A 16,713-nucleotide genomic window follows, 5' to 3' on the forward strand; every position below is an offset into this window, starting at 1 on the left:
ATTATTATGTAAATCTTGACTCGTCGTGTTTCTGGTAATCTAGTCACAGATTACAACTGTTGTGTTTTAAGGGCAACTAACCTATTTGAAACTATATAATTTCATATTATTAGCAAGTGATGCGGATTTCCTGCCTGCGCCTCCCCTCTCTTCTCTTTCTTTATCACACACACACACACACACACCAATCTGCTTTCATAGAGTAGAAATGGTGATTTTTTAAATGTGTGTAACCATGTGCACAGAGTGTCTCTGAGAGCAGCCTCGCAGCATGTCTTTTACCTCGGCGTGTCTCCTGCTGGTCACATACTCAGACTATTCTTTTACTCATCTGAGGCCTGAGCATTTCCATCCGGCTGGTGTTGCCAGGGAGGGGCTCTCTGACCACAGACTTGGCATGTGGTCTCTGGCCAGTTAATCTGCCTGGTGGTGGGGGCAGGGTGTCTACACACGTAGATGTTGTGATGAGGATGATTCGGCCAGAGTTGCACACAGGAGCTGAAAGCACTGTGTGCAGAGCCAGATGCTGCCTGTGAATGTAAAGAAGGAAGCCTGTTTTCATTTTTACATTATGCATGTGTGTCAGCGTATGTATGTTTGACTCAATGAAACATATGTGCAACATAATGGGGGTGGGGGGGGGGGGCTGTAGATGCTGAGTCAAAGCTCAGTTCACTTTTCGAGTTCTTATCAGGGATGAAGGGGGATGAAGAGGATGGGCTCAGTGTTCGTTCAGCCATGTGACGCTAATGCAGTACACCTATTACTGCTACTCATCAGAAAAGCTCAGCTGGCTGCCAGAGGAGCCCGACGTCCTTGTGTGATGTCTTTCTTAGCAGAATGGGAACAAGCCTCCCTCTCCTGAACTTGGATTTGAAGTAAACGACAGAGCATTTAACCTCAGCCTGTTCATAGTTACTCACTCTGTGCTGCTGCTGTGGTTTCTGATTTGGAGTAAAGTGGCTAAACTGTTATACATAAACACACGTCATTAATTTCAGAGCTGATGAGACCCTACGTGCATCAGATACTAGCACAGATGTTAGTGGGAGAAGCACTTTCCTGGTGCTTTTCTGATCGATTAAATTTTATATCTGCAAGGAATAAAGTCACACAAACTCTGAGAATGGCAAAAGCTATTTTTTTCATGACTGTAATTAATAGTGCCAAAGGTACATGTAAATGTTAATGTACAGAACTGTAGACATATCCGCACATCATTAACAGACAGCAGCGATTACATTGCTGCACTCTGTGATACTGGCTCATATCGAATACTGTATTACAAGTTCATACCAGCTTTGCTGCTATTGGGCCAATCGAATGCTACAAAAGAGCAATGAACATATTAGATAAGAAACCTTTTTCATATCACCATTGTCAAATTTAAATTAAATACAAGTTTCTACATTTTACTAATTTCAAATTGTTTAAATGTGCCTGTCTAATATACAAAGTTCTACATGGTCTGGCGCCTCCACCAATGAGTGATTTTATTAAACAAAAGTCCAGCAGTGTTGCCGGGTCTCGCCTGACTCGAGCCACTGTTAGAGGTGACTGAACTGGCATTCAGACGGAGCACCTTTTCACAGATGCTCTGTCATATCAGGGAGTGCGTACACTAAAAAGAGTTAGTGTATTACAAAAAGGGAAACAACTATTAGTGTAACTGGTCAGTGCAACATCAGGGCAGTCAGGGCATGTGCAATACTGGGGTTTGCAATATAATTGACGTGTTTCCGTTATTGTCATCTATACTGTCCTCTGTTGTCCACTCTTCTTGTCATTGTTTGTTCTAATATGATGTGATCACTGTTTTCGTCACATGACCTGTAAATAGTGTCTCTGTATGTTTTTACTAACTTGTGTTTAACACCAACCTGCCAGAGGGTCTGCGGATGGAAATTAGCCCAAGGCTGTAATCTGGCATATTTACATTTGTTAAAATCTTAATTAATATGCATTGCCCCTCTTTCTAAATAAAATAAAATAAATAAAAAATAAATTAGGTACTGCAAATATTCCCGTGGCAACAACTGAGTGAACATGGTAAAGATGACGTGCTGAGCATCAGAAAGAATTGTGATTTAAGAGACTTTAAGAGTGACATTGTTGCTGGTGTGAGAAACTGCTGATGTGATCAGAGGTCGGAGGTCAGAGGGCGGTGAGACTGCTTCGAGCTGATAGGAAGGCAAGTGACTGATATAACCACTCATTAAGACCAAAGTATGCAGCAGAGCGGTGCTGCGAGTGGTGTGTAATTGTGTGGGGCATATTTTCCTGTCACACGTTGTGTCCCTTATTACCAGCTGAGGAGCATTTACATGTAACACAATTCAACACAAAGGCTTCGCATGAAAGAACAGAATCTTGATTGAAGTGGAAGATTTTGTGATCTTGTTGCTTTTACATTGTATCAACTAATATTTTGAAACTCTTTCTTGGACATTTAAAGGTATCGCCTCGTACTCAAGGACATTTTAATGGCTGTTTTATCTTTGCAAAGTAAATCATGGTTAATTGCAGCCCTGCTTTCGCCTCTAACATTAACACCTGTAGATGATGCTTTGACGGATAAAAATAATTAGTTTCCTGTTTTGTTACTTACAGCGCTCCCAGTCCCTTTTGAAGAATGAAAGTTGACCCACTTTACAAGTCTACAGTTACCGGGGTTTGCATTTTTTCACTGTGGAAATCCCAATTATGAAAGCAGAGCAGAATACTTGATTTTGATTGGTGTTTGGCCAGCTTGCCTTGCACCGCAGCAACAAAAGCCGAACCTTGTTCCACTTGGATGACTGATAGAAGCACAGAGACACATCCAAAGTTAAAAAGAGGCATCACGCTTTCTGGGAGGCTTTATATTCACAACCTGGCAGTCCGGAGACATTTAGATGCAGCGGCTATTCAGGCAGGCGGACAAGCGCATATCTTTTTATGGTGCGTGAACTTTGTGCCTCAAAAGCAAGGAAATTAGGTCAAGGTTGCAAACCTGGCAACAATCCTAAGGTGTTGCATTTGGTGTTTATGTGAACCAAAAAGATACCAAAGCAGCCTCCACACACGCTACTATCACTTCACGTCACCGAGCCCTTGGGGAGGGTTAGCCGAGCGCAGTGGGGGTGGCACCGAAGCGCATGTGTGTTCGAGTGTTTTTCAGAATGTTTCACATTCGGTTTGGTGTACGAGGCACAGCAGCACCTTATTGGGTTAAATACAACTTGTTTATAAGGCACTTGAGGTCTGCTGTTGCACAAGATGCTGTAGCGCATCATTAGCACCACGACACCGTTTCAAAGGTGCACGAGACCTGCGAGTGCTGGAACACTTTTCTTCTGAGGAAAATGTGACATTACACAGAATAATTACACACTGCACCTTCCTGTTTGCACAAACATCTTTGGTTCTGTGTTTACGTGGTTTACACGGATGCTTGTTGTTAGATTGTGCATTACACTTATCAGGGAGTGTGCTTGTGTTTATGAGAACGCAAGACTTTAAAAACATTTGTTTATGTTTGCATGCATTTTGTCTGTCATTAAGTCCAATTTCAAAACGGGCCACTCCCGACTCCCGGCAGCAAAGGAATGGCGTGGATGACGACCGGTGTGTGAAATCAGTGAGGAGAGAGAGGAAGGGCGATAGAGGAGTGAGCAAAAGAGAGAAGCGGTGATTAGAGGGAATAATAATAAAAACAATAATCAAGAAAATAATGAAGAAGGAGGCAGGGGGAGGAAGGAAGGAGAGGGGGAAGTGAGCTGAAGGGTGTCATGGCTGGGGCCGAGCCTGCTGACTCAGCAGGCAGCGGCCAATCGTTAACACAAATGTGCGTACACACCCACACGCACGCACATGTTTGTAAAAGCACATATGCCTTCTTGCAACACATGTACCTGCTGTTCACCATCTAAATGCTGCATTAGGCAGCATCGTGTGTGTGTTTTAAAAGTGGTAGTACTAAGTGCTCAGTGGTCAAACTGGGAGCAGGAACATTTGTCTTACACACACACACACACACACACACACACACACACACACACACACACACACACACACACACAGCTTGAGCCTTGTTGCAGAGGTTGTCTCCCGTTATCGAGCTGAATGGTTCCTCATCCTCGGCCGCTCTAAACGTGAAAGCAGTCTGAGGTTTGACAAGGTTCCCAACCACAGATCCCAGATCACTTTCCACTAAGCCTCTGCTCATTGTTTTGCATTAGAGCCACAGTGAGAAACCTGAAACTGGACTTGAGGTTGAGGGGAAGCGATATCTATTCAGCCAAAAGTGCCCACTCAGGTGAAACTTGTAGGAAGTGTGTAATTTTGACACTGATTACAAGCAATCGTTATTTGTCGAGAAGTTTTCCTCTCTCCTCTCCTCTCCTCTCCTCTCCTCTCCTCTCCTCTCCTCTCTAATATATCATCACTTTGCCTTAGGCAGCACCTCCTCCATCACCTGTCACTCGATCTTTCTCTCCTGTGTGCTCCAGTGTGTCAGACATCATAAATACACAGCACTTACAGGTGCATTAAAGTGCCGGGCTTTCCCCGCTGTGTTCTCCACAGAGCATGGCTGCGATTAATCATCATTTGTCACTGCGATGGATCAGTACGGATGTTATACGTGCACATGCAGTTGTACATGTACATTTTAGTCTGAATAATACCAGCGTAGCGTGTTCCTGACAGTGCTTACACATAGTTGAATGTCTGCTCAAAGCTCATGTGCTAATAATGGGCTTCACGCACTTGCAGACTTGGTCCCGCACTGGTCCGTTACAGCCTAGCGTGCACTCGGCTTCATGCCGACTAGCTCAGATTTTATTTGCTTTGCTTTCTAGATGTTTTCACCTGCTGAGTTTCGTATACCTGCTTATGTGTTTTTTTGTTTTGTTTTTTGTCAACTAAAAACATTTGGAACTCCCACACAGCTCCCACACGCTGCCTATCCATCAGTGCCCTGCTAATTTCATTTCAGAAACCGAAGCAGAGTTTCTGAAATTAAACCAGCGCAAACCAGCGCAAACCGCTCTGTTCACCACTTCCCAAAAATTGGCCTTTTTCTGCAGACAGATTCATCACATGTTTGACATTTCATAGCCTGAATTATATAAATAAGTGTCTAATAGATTATTAATGAGTTGTCATTAATTGAGTCCTTAATGTTAACCTCCAGCAGGCTTCAGATTTCTGCAGATTTTCTTCATATTTGCAGACGACTCTTTCATATCCCAGGATTTAGTGCGACTCTGAGTCTCTGTGACTCCAGACAGTAAAGCACAGCAGATCGTTCATTTGATTTGCAGATAAAACTGGGAGTCGTGTGCAGCTTTTAACAGCGTGCACCAGCAGCTACAGAGCGGGGTCATGCATCAGCTCTGTTTGGTGAGTGTCATGGCGTTCCCTCCGGTTGCCTGGAATGTGTCATGCGGCCTTGACCGCAGCAGAGTTGCCGTGCCGCTGGCCAGCCTCTCCAGCTTCTTTCTCTTCCCCTCTCTTAATCGCCCATTTGTTTTCCTCCAGACTGACACGGTGGACAGGCTGCCACTGTGCAATAACACGCTGTCACTCGAGTTTTCACACTTGGCAGATGTCCTTCCTCTAACAAGGACACTTTACAAAAGTGTTTGAGGACTCAGCAGTCATGAGAAACCCCAGTTCATTCGGTCTGCTCATCAGTTCGCACGCATTGTTTTTCAGAGCCATCTCTGCAGCACTTGCTAACTACACTTGTTCAGTGTAGTTAGGGGGGAATCTAAGATCCAGGCATTCTTTGGAGCATTTTTGAGATGCAATTAGATCAGTTTCTTTACCCCAGTCTCTCTCTCTCTGTGGGAAACAAACACAGACACAGTCTGTGCTAAATGCATCCAGAATAGTTTCCTTCTTTAGTCTTTGTCATCCTCTCTTTCAAAATCTCTTCCTCTCCATCCCTCTGTTGCACTCGCCCTTGGATATCTTCTTCTCTGTGTCTCACCACCCACCGTGTGCTGTTGGATTTTATAGCTACACATAGCAAAACTGGAGTTTAGAGCTGGACCTTTATAGGTTCTCACTGACATCTGGCAGTGATTATAGAGGCAGTTCTTACAGGAATAGCCAAGGTGAGTGAGTCAGAGACAGTATGCAGACACTGGCATGTCACGCTTCACCATCCTCTCCAAGACAAATTGTAGCATTACAAACAATATGAACATTAGTGTGTGATAATATTTTTTAAAGTGGATCCATTATGCTAAAGTTTGGCTGCATGGTTTTATTCTTGGAGTAACCTTTGAATGACTTACAGCTCAAATTAATACTTATTTATCTCTCGTGAGGCTTTAGTGGAGCCCATCAGTTCATGCGCTCCTTTTAAGCCAATTTTCTTCTGATTGGCTGCCACGTGCAAATAGAATATTTGAGCAGCAGGTGGGTGGGGCTTCTGTGATGGCCTGAGAAGACCATATAAGAATATTCAATTTCCTTAACATCATACAGAGCCAAGAGCAGAAAAAAAAGTTTCTAACCAACCATTTAAAGAGCTTTGAGCTCCTAGTGATCCCGGGCACAAACTGTGGTCATGTTTGATATGAACATCTGTGTTTAAAACAGACCTGTTGTGTATTTGTCATTACCCGAGAGTCTAATAAAAGACCATGATGCACAAATGCAAACCAGGACCTCCTTGCTGTGAGGCAACAGTTCTAACCACACAGGTGCTGTTAAAGCATTCATGCACACACACAGCTGGAGTTTAGTATCGTGCCCAAGCATACTTCAACATGCAATTCAATTCAGTTTTATTGATACAGCGCCAAATCACAACAACAGTCGCCTCAAGGCGCTTTATATTGTAAGGAAGATCCTACAATAATACATACAGAGAAAAACCCAACAATCATATGACCCCCTATGAGCAAGCACTTTGGCGACAGTGGGAAGGAAAAACTCCCTTTTAACAGGAAGAAACCTCCAGCAGAACCAGGCTCAGGGAGGGGCGGGGCCATCTGCTGTGATTGGTTGGGGTGAGAGAAGGAAGACCAGAGTAGGCGGGGACTTGATCCAACCAGCCTTCTGATTCACAGATGACCCGCTCTTTCTGGCTGCGATCATTTACTGTGACTATAAAATGTGGGAAATTACAAAAAATAAATAAATATGGAAAACTATCAACAGAAAACGTTATTAACTACTGAAGCATTTGAAAGCTAAAGTGGGTGTCTGCACAGGTGTGAGTGGAGTCATATCACAGGTTCTGTCCAAACTAACAATTCAACTAAAGTCGTTATTTCATTTCAACTCCATCGTTTATGTAATGAGGTCTCTCTGTGGTAGCTATAAAAGTTAATAGTGTCTTTATCTTTTTCAATATCTCGGTGCCACTTTGAAGTGTTCAATGTTCTTTTTCAATGACTTCTGTTCATTTTTAATACGCCTGGCCTTTGTGTAGAAGCTGTTTGATATGTTTACGGTGCTTGCATCATAAATTAATCTTAAATAAAAAGGAAGAAGTCAGATTTCCACACCGCTCTGGTGCGATTCTTCCTTTGGGGGTTTTGACCCACTTGTGTCTTTTTGTCAGTTGCATGGTTGCAATATGTGGCTTGCAAACAACAACTCTTTTCATTAAATCCTGGATACATTAAAGCAGTTAAATGAGGCATTAGCACCAGAGCTGGGCTAAACGTTAGCAGCTGAGCTGTTGCCTGGGTATCTTTATGCTCCACACTTGCTTTCACTGCGAATCATTTTACACATCTCAGACGTGACAACAATCAGTGATTATAATATGCAGACTGCATAAATAAACTATAAAAGTTCATCAAATTTAAAGTTATGGTAAATCACCATATGACCTTTCCATTGTAGCAGTTAGCTTTCCTCTGTATTTGTTTAATGATGGTTTAGACCATCATGAGTAAATGGCTGTGATGCACTAACGAACGCCACCTGCAGTGCAGCTAAAACGTAACGAACCATGACAGATACGTTCACGTCCACCTAGAACCACCTGAGGCAAAGACTCTGCAAGACCTCTGGCACCGCAGGAAAGAGTCCCATCTTTCTATTGCAACGCATCAAACTTGTTCCTCTATATGGCTGCATGACGCCAATAAGCTCGTATCCAGTGGGCTCACAACCATATAAAACAACATAACTTCCAGGTCTGCTAAGTCCTTTGAACCTAGATTCTCTTTTTAATGAGTTAAAAGCGTCGTATAAAAGTCTTTAAGACAACAGCCTTGAGTTCCTGATTGCTTTATGGTCTCAATCATTAGTTTCAGGTCAGGTTAAATAGAATATGAAGTCTGTTTATATTCTATACTCATTTTCTAACAGCTTGTCCATCGCTTACTAACAAATTAGTAGGTCGTTTCACACTCATACATACACCAAAGTGTGCTCAGCTCGAGGACTGTAATTGGACTTCACACTGGCTACACCCGTCAGTGTTCACAGCAAGAATCAACTGTTTACTTACCATCGAACATATTTAATCCAGCCGGGTGTGCTGCTGATACATAATCAATGTTGCTCACTTAACCTCTGAATAAAGCTTTGTCTGATCAGTGTAAATTATCCCATTGAAGACACACACACACACACACGCGCACACATGCATTTTACTATTACAGTCCTTGTGCTGTCACAATATGTTCCATACTGCATTATGAACGACAGCCATATGTCTTCTATCTGTTAGTTGGAGTATCTCAGCTCTTTGAGTGTGTATGTTGCTTTCTTTGGTCGTTCTGCAGAAGATTCTTGTCCTGTGTTACTTCTAAAGGAGAAAAGTGCCCCGAGGTCAAAACTGTTGTAGTTTATAGAACAATGTCACAATGTGGGTTTCACTACTGTTACCATAAATCATATTACAGAGACATATAGTATAATACTATGGCATTAAATCATTAGACACAAATTATAACCATGTGACCATCACAGGCTTTATGTTGCTGTTGCCTGTGGCAGAACTAATGAAGTAGACTGTATGATAATGATGAAACTGTATTTCTGGTTAGCAGTAATAATAATGGATTGGATTTATATAGCGCTTTTCAAGGCACCCAAAGCGCTTTACAATTCCACTATTCATTCACTCTCGCATTCACACACTGGTGGAGGCAGCTACGGTTGTAGCCACAGCTGCCCTGGGGCAGACTGACAGAAGCGAGGCTGCCATATCGCGCCATCGGCCCCTCTGGCCAACACCAGTAGGTGGTAGGTGAAGTGTCTTGCCCAAGGACACAACGACCAGGACAGAGAGCCCGGGGATCGAACCGGCGACCTTCCGGTTACAGATACGCTTCCCAACCCCCTGAGCCACGGTCGCCCCAGTGTTACATTTTGTTCCTGCTATTGGACAGATCCATAGTGGTTTGTCATTTTTACCAGTTGGATGGACACAGTACTCTGGTCTATATCAGCTTAGAAACTTTGCTGTAACCTGCTTAAACCTGCTGGTCTGATTGCAAACAGCAAATATGAAACTTGAACCAGCTCCATCTACACTAAAAACGATACTTAATTGTGCAAAACTGCAGAAGTGGTTATATAATTGTCTACTTGTCATTAGGAACCAGGTAGATGAGGGTCAGTGTCATGCAGGAGGTAAACACTTCACATGCCCGGCTTTGTTTTTCTGAGGCAGGTGTAAAAATAGGACTAACGGATGAGTAAAAACTTGGTTATATAAACATAACAACCGTATAATATAAAAAAGAAACTGTTCAATCCTCTTCCAGTTGAACGTTAGGTCTCAGTCAGCATAGCTGCTAATCTGTTAGTTAGGAAACATAATGCTGCTTCACATATGTAACGATAAGTTAATGATCATTTGTCAGTTAATCTGAGAACAAGTGTCGGCTTATTGGCTCCAATAACAGGCTACACCTCCTCCTAATAGGAGCGTCTGCCTTTTCTCTCCCCATGTCATGTTAAGTTTGACACATTACAATATGTGCTGGAATATAAAACACATACCCTGCCTTACCCATGTCTTATGTCAATGAAATAATAAATTTACTCAGCAGGAAGTGAAACCACAGGTTTATTTTTGCCTGCGAGGTCTCTGGTAGAACACGCTGAACAGATTCAGAGAGTTCCTCATGTTTTATAGTGCCGTTTATAGTATGTATGGCATGCAAACCTTTGTTTAAATAACCAAATCAAGTTGATAATCAGTCAAATTCTGTTCATCCTGAAGTTGTTTCCATTTTTCTGTGTTGAGTGCACCGTAAAACAATAATCATGATTGTGGCGTTCTGAAGCCAGCAGAGTCAAATCTTCAGAAATGGCTTTTCCATGTCACGCTAATGCACTTCTGCAGCTGTCAGTCACGATTTCTGTTCATTCGCTCAGCTGGAGATGCTGATGGGTTATCAGCGCTCGTCCAATCACGTTCTGGCATGCAAATTAGTTGTTTCACTAGACAGAGCCCTGTCTAATCGTGTGTTTTTAATCAAATCAAGTTGAAATGTTCAGCAGTTTAGGAACATTCACATGAAAGTTGAAGAACCCATCAGATACTGTTTGGTCCTGTTAGGCTCACTTCCTACAGATGTATTTAGAATTACAATATATGTTGTTTCCCTTGAAATAGGAAAATATTTCTGGTGTCCTTCCAAGCCCACATTTGACCTTTCATTTATGGGGCTGAATTCTGAGTTATTCAGTCGGGTCTTTAGGATTCTCTGTAAGTTAAAAAGTGAAAGTTTTGTATTCTACAGTATGCAAACAGCAGTTAAAAGCTTCTGGCCATAGGCTGTAGTGCAGGTGTGAAAACCAGCATAAAAGTACCAAATCAAATGTATGTTTGTAAAACATCTGACTGCCGTATCAGGAGTAGTGTAGTGGGAATTGTTCATGTGTGCATCAAGACACATATGTTCCTTCCCTTTGTGATTAATCATCCAGTTTTTTTCCATAAAGTCAGTCATGCCGTGGTGAGCTGATTCATCCGAGGCTCAGAGAGAACTGAAATCCTCCTCTTTCTGTTTAGTCACATACAAATTAGCAGTTGACTCATTTCCCAGCATCCACGGCTCGCCGTCGTCCTCAGCAGACCTCTGAGTAGGCAGGATATGAATGCATGCCTACAACATACCAACTGGAGAGATTAGAAGACGAGTGAGGGCGAGTCTGTCGCTGTCCGTAGAGAATAGGAGGAGAGAAGGAAGGAAGTGTGAGATGCACCAACAGTGCAGTGCTAGAAACAAATCAGTGACGTTAGTGGTGTTTGTCTTTATCTCCTTGTTGGCCCACAACATTTCAACACATCTATGATATGACTCGACTTTCACATTGCTGGTATTTCCTTTGTTGCTGCTTCACATTAAAGGCCAGGAACTGTTGAACTACCCAGAAGCTTCTAATGAGAACAATAGAGACTGCTAATAATATAAACGGGTCACATTTGCTACACAGTCTCCACTGATTCACCGAGCTTGTCCAATATTTCTTACAAATACTTGTTACATTGTAAAGTTAGTGGGTACATGATGCATCTTAGATTAGAGATTAGAATACGCTGTTGACATGAAATTCACTGAAACGGTTTGAATCTTATCTGTCTGATAGTTTGTTCTTGTACGTGCGGAGTCTTCCTTACATATGGAAGCGAGTCCTGGAGTTCCACAGGGTTCTGTGCTGGGACCAGTACGTTTTACATTACACATGCTTCCTTTAAGCAATATGATTGGAAAACCCTACATATATTTTCATTGCTATGCAGATGATGCCCAGATAGAAATCAATTATTTAAACTACAGGCGTCTTAAAGACATAAAGACCTGGACGTCTTGTCATTTTCTGACGTTATTATATTCGCCCTACAAATCATAGAAACATTGTATCTAACTACATACTTACTCTGGTTAGTGTTGCGGTGGCCTCCAGCAACACTGGGTGTCCTTCAGTGCAGACATTTAGCTACATTACTTCTAAGCTGGACTATTTTAATTAATCTTCTCTTTGCCTTACAGTATTAAGTGTCTTTAGGTGGCTGTTGTTGTGATTTTACGCGATATAATTGAATAACTGCATCGCTGTGTAAACTTCAGTTATGTGTAAAGTCCATATTGCTGTGGTCACTTTTAGATGGCATGAAAAACAAGAAAATGAAGCTCTGTGAGGTCCGTTTAACTTTGTAAAATGGTGTTTTGATCTAAGCTGATCCAGTTTAAGGACTCCAAGCAGTGGTTGCTTGATTTTCTACATCCATGGAAAATAGCATAAACAAGATGAGCACAAGATCAACTCACCACAAATATCAAAGACAGGAACAGGAAGTGTAAGCATGCAGAGTGTTCTTAACTAATCAAATCAGCTATACAGGTCAGGCTTTCTAAACAATGCAATAAGTGGAGTGTTTCCAGCTCCTTCTGTCTCTCTGGGCGATAATCTTTATCCCCACTGACAGCTGTCCCCTCTTCACCTTGTTAGGAACAAGCAATGACATGGATGGAGTGAGCGAGATGATTTTGTCTTTAGAGAGACAAATAACCCGAATCAGGTGAGGAGGTGGGCTGGAAGTGTAATGAAAAGGATATTTGGTAATTTCGCATTAAGGTCAAGCCAGTGGATTCTAACCTACTTAACAGCACGAGAAACTTCTACGAGATGGGGTTGCGTAAATGGTTAATCACAGATAAACAGGCTGTCTTTACTCGCATATATATATAGTGTAAAAATCTGGCCATCCCTTGGATTAGCCTTTGCAAATCCTATTTGGCCTCGGTGTGGAAAAAAGATGTAAAGAGCACAGAGGGAATGTGTTACAGAATCCAGTTTAAAGGTGACACTGAGACGGACGCAGTGACGTCAGACTCGCTGAGAGGAATCGAAGCCAGGCTGAAGCAAAGGAATGAAAGAGGTTTAGAGAGAGAGTGCAACCCTTATTGAACAGAGCCACGCATGAGCCAGCATCCTGACTCACTGGCCCAGTTTATCTCCTTATGCAACAGGCCACAGTCCATTCACCTTCTCTCATCACTCGCTTCCAGGAAGTGCAGGGGGAGGGAGAGTGAAGAGGGTAATAAGGGGGTCCTGCTACACTTAAGCTGGGAAAGAGTGGGGAGAAAACCGATAAGGAAGTGGAAGCATAATGGAAAGAGATTGTAAGCCACACTGCAGGGCCTTGCCAGCATCCCTGCATGGTTGCTATGGGAACCAGCCATTTGTCATCAAGTCCCTCTCACACTCCCTCCATATACACTTGTACACTATACGCTTTTCTCCTTCTGTTTTAAAGGCCGGCCTCTCTCTGTGGCAGGGAGAGAAACCACAGAAGGGGACAGAGAGATGAAGCCTCCGGCTAGAGAACGAGTTCAGCCAGAGTCTGTCTGTCAGAGCGAGAGAGGAAGAGTGGGGGGGGAGCTGTTGAGTGGTCGTAGGTCCCAGCTGAGTGTAACTCAAGGCCCTGTCATTTATCCGACAGAGGACGAGCGGATTATCTCAGTGTCCTTGACCCACTATACCCCCGCTCTGTAGGCTGGCACAGAAAACCGAAGGGTAGATGGATGGAGTGGGCGGAGAGGACCCAAAGAGATGGTGGGCTGGGTGGCACGCAGCGAGACAAGAAGGGAGCCGTTGGCAGACTGTTACATAATCTCACAATCTGCATTTGAAACAAATGTTGTGGGGTTTGGGATACTCGAAGGCCAGAAGACCAGAATATAGAGAGCTCACCTTTCCCAGAATGAATCTTTGGTATTCCCCAAAAACACCGGTGACTCAGTCATAAATCTGCTAACAGCCACTCGATGCTGTTGGGTCATATCACTTTGTTGAGAGTGGCATTGTCAAAAAATAGCCAGCACAGGGGGGCTGCCTTGCTGTGTGCATGTTACAACAAGTACTGAAACCTAATACAAACCAGGAAGGCCAAAGTAATAGATCCCTGCCTGCACGTCTACAAAGAAGCCAATGTTTTGTGGTTGTCATTGTAATCATGTAGGGATTACACACAGTCACCAAAAAATATAACAACTTGGTTTATTATTGGACTTAATACTCAGGATGCAAGGAGCACCAATACACAAAAAGGTATAAAATGGTAACAACCATCGATTTGCTGTACTGTGAGTTAGAGCCTGAGTCATACAGGAGCTCGCTCTCTCTCTCTCTCTGTCTATATATATGTCAGGTGTAGGAGACCAGCTACTATGGAGGCAGAGCTTGACTCTGCACTAGCCGTGCTTAGCTGTGATGTGTACTCTGCTGTATGTAGCACCAATTTTTGATATTATATTGTATACACAAATATATATAGGTGAATATGTGTATATCTGAGACAGGCCGATGGCGATCAATCATATTGGTCGAGCTCACTTTTGAGTTTTAGGGTGTTTTCACACCTTTGCTATTCAGCCCATTCACATCAAACGCTGGTACGTGTTCCCCGTTTGTCTGTGCAGATATGATTATGGTAATTTAACTCAATCTTGTGGAGGCGGCGGTCTCAATACAGATGAACTCAAGAGCGGCTTGTTTATGGCGAGACTGTGACCCGACCTCAATCTGACCAAACTATCAAAAATACGCTGCAAATTTGAGGGAAATACCTTCTAGCTATGCTTTGCATTCTGGGATGCAGCAGAGTACACAAGCTGTAGTAACTAGCTGTAAAATGACCCGAGGACTCATTTGGATGAGCGGCAATGTTTGGTCAGATGACCACATTTGTCTTTCGTTTATTTACTTTTGTTGCTCTCGCTGCAGACACATCTGGCCAATAAGCAGACTGAATGTTTGGTTTGTAGCAGCACATTTGGGTTGCTACGAGTGCAGATTTCTTTGTGTGAACAGAAACCAAACCAGACGAAAAAGCTAAAAGTCGTGCAAACTCGTGCATGATTTGGATCAGAGTAAACAAACTATTAGAAGTCAAAAGTTTAAAAGCATTCAGCTCTTTTTTTAGACTTCCTCTGTAAATAGTTTTAGCTGCTATCAGTTTTTTCTCTTCTCAGCCTGAACAAGAATAGCAGAAAGAATGAAAAGTACTCAAATCCATAGACTCGAAACACAAGATGGACTCTACTCGTCAAACTGTGGGACACTTTTCACTCATTAGCTAGCTACTTGTTACTGAAATTTTAAAAAAGGACCACGATGTCTTATTTAATACAGTTTTAAAGGACAGATTCGACCCATAAACTGAGGCTATAAATCAGGGAAGCACTTCTACGATAGGCTTACTCTTCACACCCAGACGTCTGTCTTCCATAAACAGTCTATGCTCGTGTTAGACAGTTTTGGTACAGTCCGCAGAAACACATGGTAGTATCTGTCGCTACACGACTGTGACAGACCTTTGGTTGTATAACCCAGTGCAGAGTCGCTGCAGTGCAAACACAGTGACAGAAATACTGCAGATGACTCAAAACACATGTGTGTGTATATATATATATATATATATATATATATATATATATATATATATATATATTTATGTGGTGGAGTGACAGACAAGTCTGGGCGAAACAGCCAGAGGTGAATATAACAGATAGGATCCATATTTTTTAACTTTACTTGGAGATGGATCCGGAATGAGGGCGACTAACCAGTGAGATATGAGCTGGTGCTTTTGCTGCAGCCTGTAGCAGACTCGAGTGTTTCAGCCACTGTGAACGTGGGAAAGCTTATTTTTTTGAGTGAATCGAGGGGGGTGTGTGTTAAAAGAGTGTGGGAGGGGGGCTGTGTGCTGACAGCTGGCTTCTATAAATAAATGTCGCAGGCAGGAGGGAGACGGGGGTAGTGAGAGAGAGCTGGGGGTGAGGGGAGGAGACGGATGGGAGGGCTGATGGAGATGTACTGGAGACTTGAAAGAACGTGGACAGTGTCATGACTTACTCAGCACGCACCGTGTCTCAACCAGTCAGCAGCCCCGGCTGGGGATCGCGTGCCCCGCCCCCCGCGTGCTGCCTGTTCTTCTAAACACGTAACACATAATCTCACATCTGTGTTGCTCCATCAGCTTCTCGTCCTGTTTTGACTCGTGCGTGTGACGCAGACAGACGTCAGACCCAGAAAACAGCAGAGACACATAAAAGCAGGAGAAGAAAGATAAAAAAGCTGAAAACCGGAGTAAAAGTTAGAAACAGCAGCGTCATGCAGCAAAAGCAGAAACCAGAACGCTTTCTAATCTGCAGCCACGCTCACTCCATTAATTTGTCATGTATGTAAAAGGATCACGGAGCCGTAGACCAGCAGCTCGGTAACAACTGATTGAGATGCAGCGTATCACTGACACAGCCAGCTTTCACTCTGCTGCCTCCTGTTACCGTTTCATTGCTTTCCAGCGAGTGTGCGTGTCGTTTGTATACGAGGCGGTGAGATGACTCTGGTTTCCTGTCTTGGCGCAGCTGTGCAACACTAAGCACTTGCCTGTCTGATTAATTTACCTGGTGCACTACTTCACCTACGTGCTGTGCCTTTGTCCACGTCTCTATTAGTTCGAGTGTCACAAGTGATTCCTCCCTTTCATTCAAAATGAATCAATTATGCTCATTTTTAAGAGTTTCCACTGCCACGACAACAAAAGGCCTCACAAAGTGGTGGAAGTGAGTTTGGGGGAGGGCAACCAAGAAGATAACACAGGCTCAACGTGAGTGGGTGGGTCGGGTTAGGTACCGCCTACACGGGTTTGTCTGATGAGGAGCCTCTTCACCAACTTCCTCTATTTCTGCTTGAAAGCAAAGCATTAGCAGACTTTTCTGGGGACTGGCGGTC

At 43.2% G+C, this 16,713-nt stretch overlaps 1 protein-coding gene across 1 annotated transcript in view; it reads left to right on the plus strand.

Annotated features, from left to right (window-relative positions):
* Window positions 1–16,713, plus strand: part of cers1 (ceramide synthase 1) — a 34,590-nt gene that overhangs the window by 1,783 nt on the left and 16,094 nt on the right. The gene's annotated exons all lie outside the window — the stretch shown is intronic.

The sequence above is a fragment of the Perissodus microlepis genome, chromosome 23, assembly GCF_051167445.1.
Source record: "Perissodus microlepis isolate ML-2025 ecotype Zambia chromosome 23, ASM5116744v1, whole genome shotgun sequence".
Lineage (NCBI taxonomy): Eukaryota > Metazoa > Chordata > Actinopteri > Cichliformes > Cichlidae > Perissodus > Perissodus microlepis.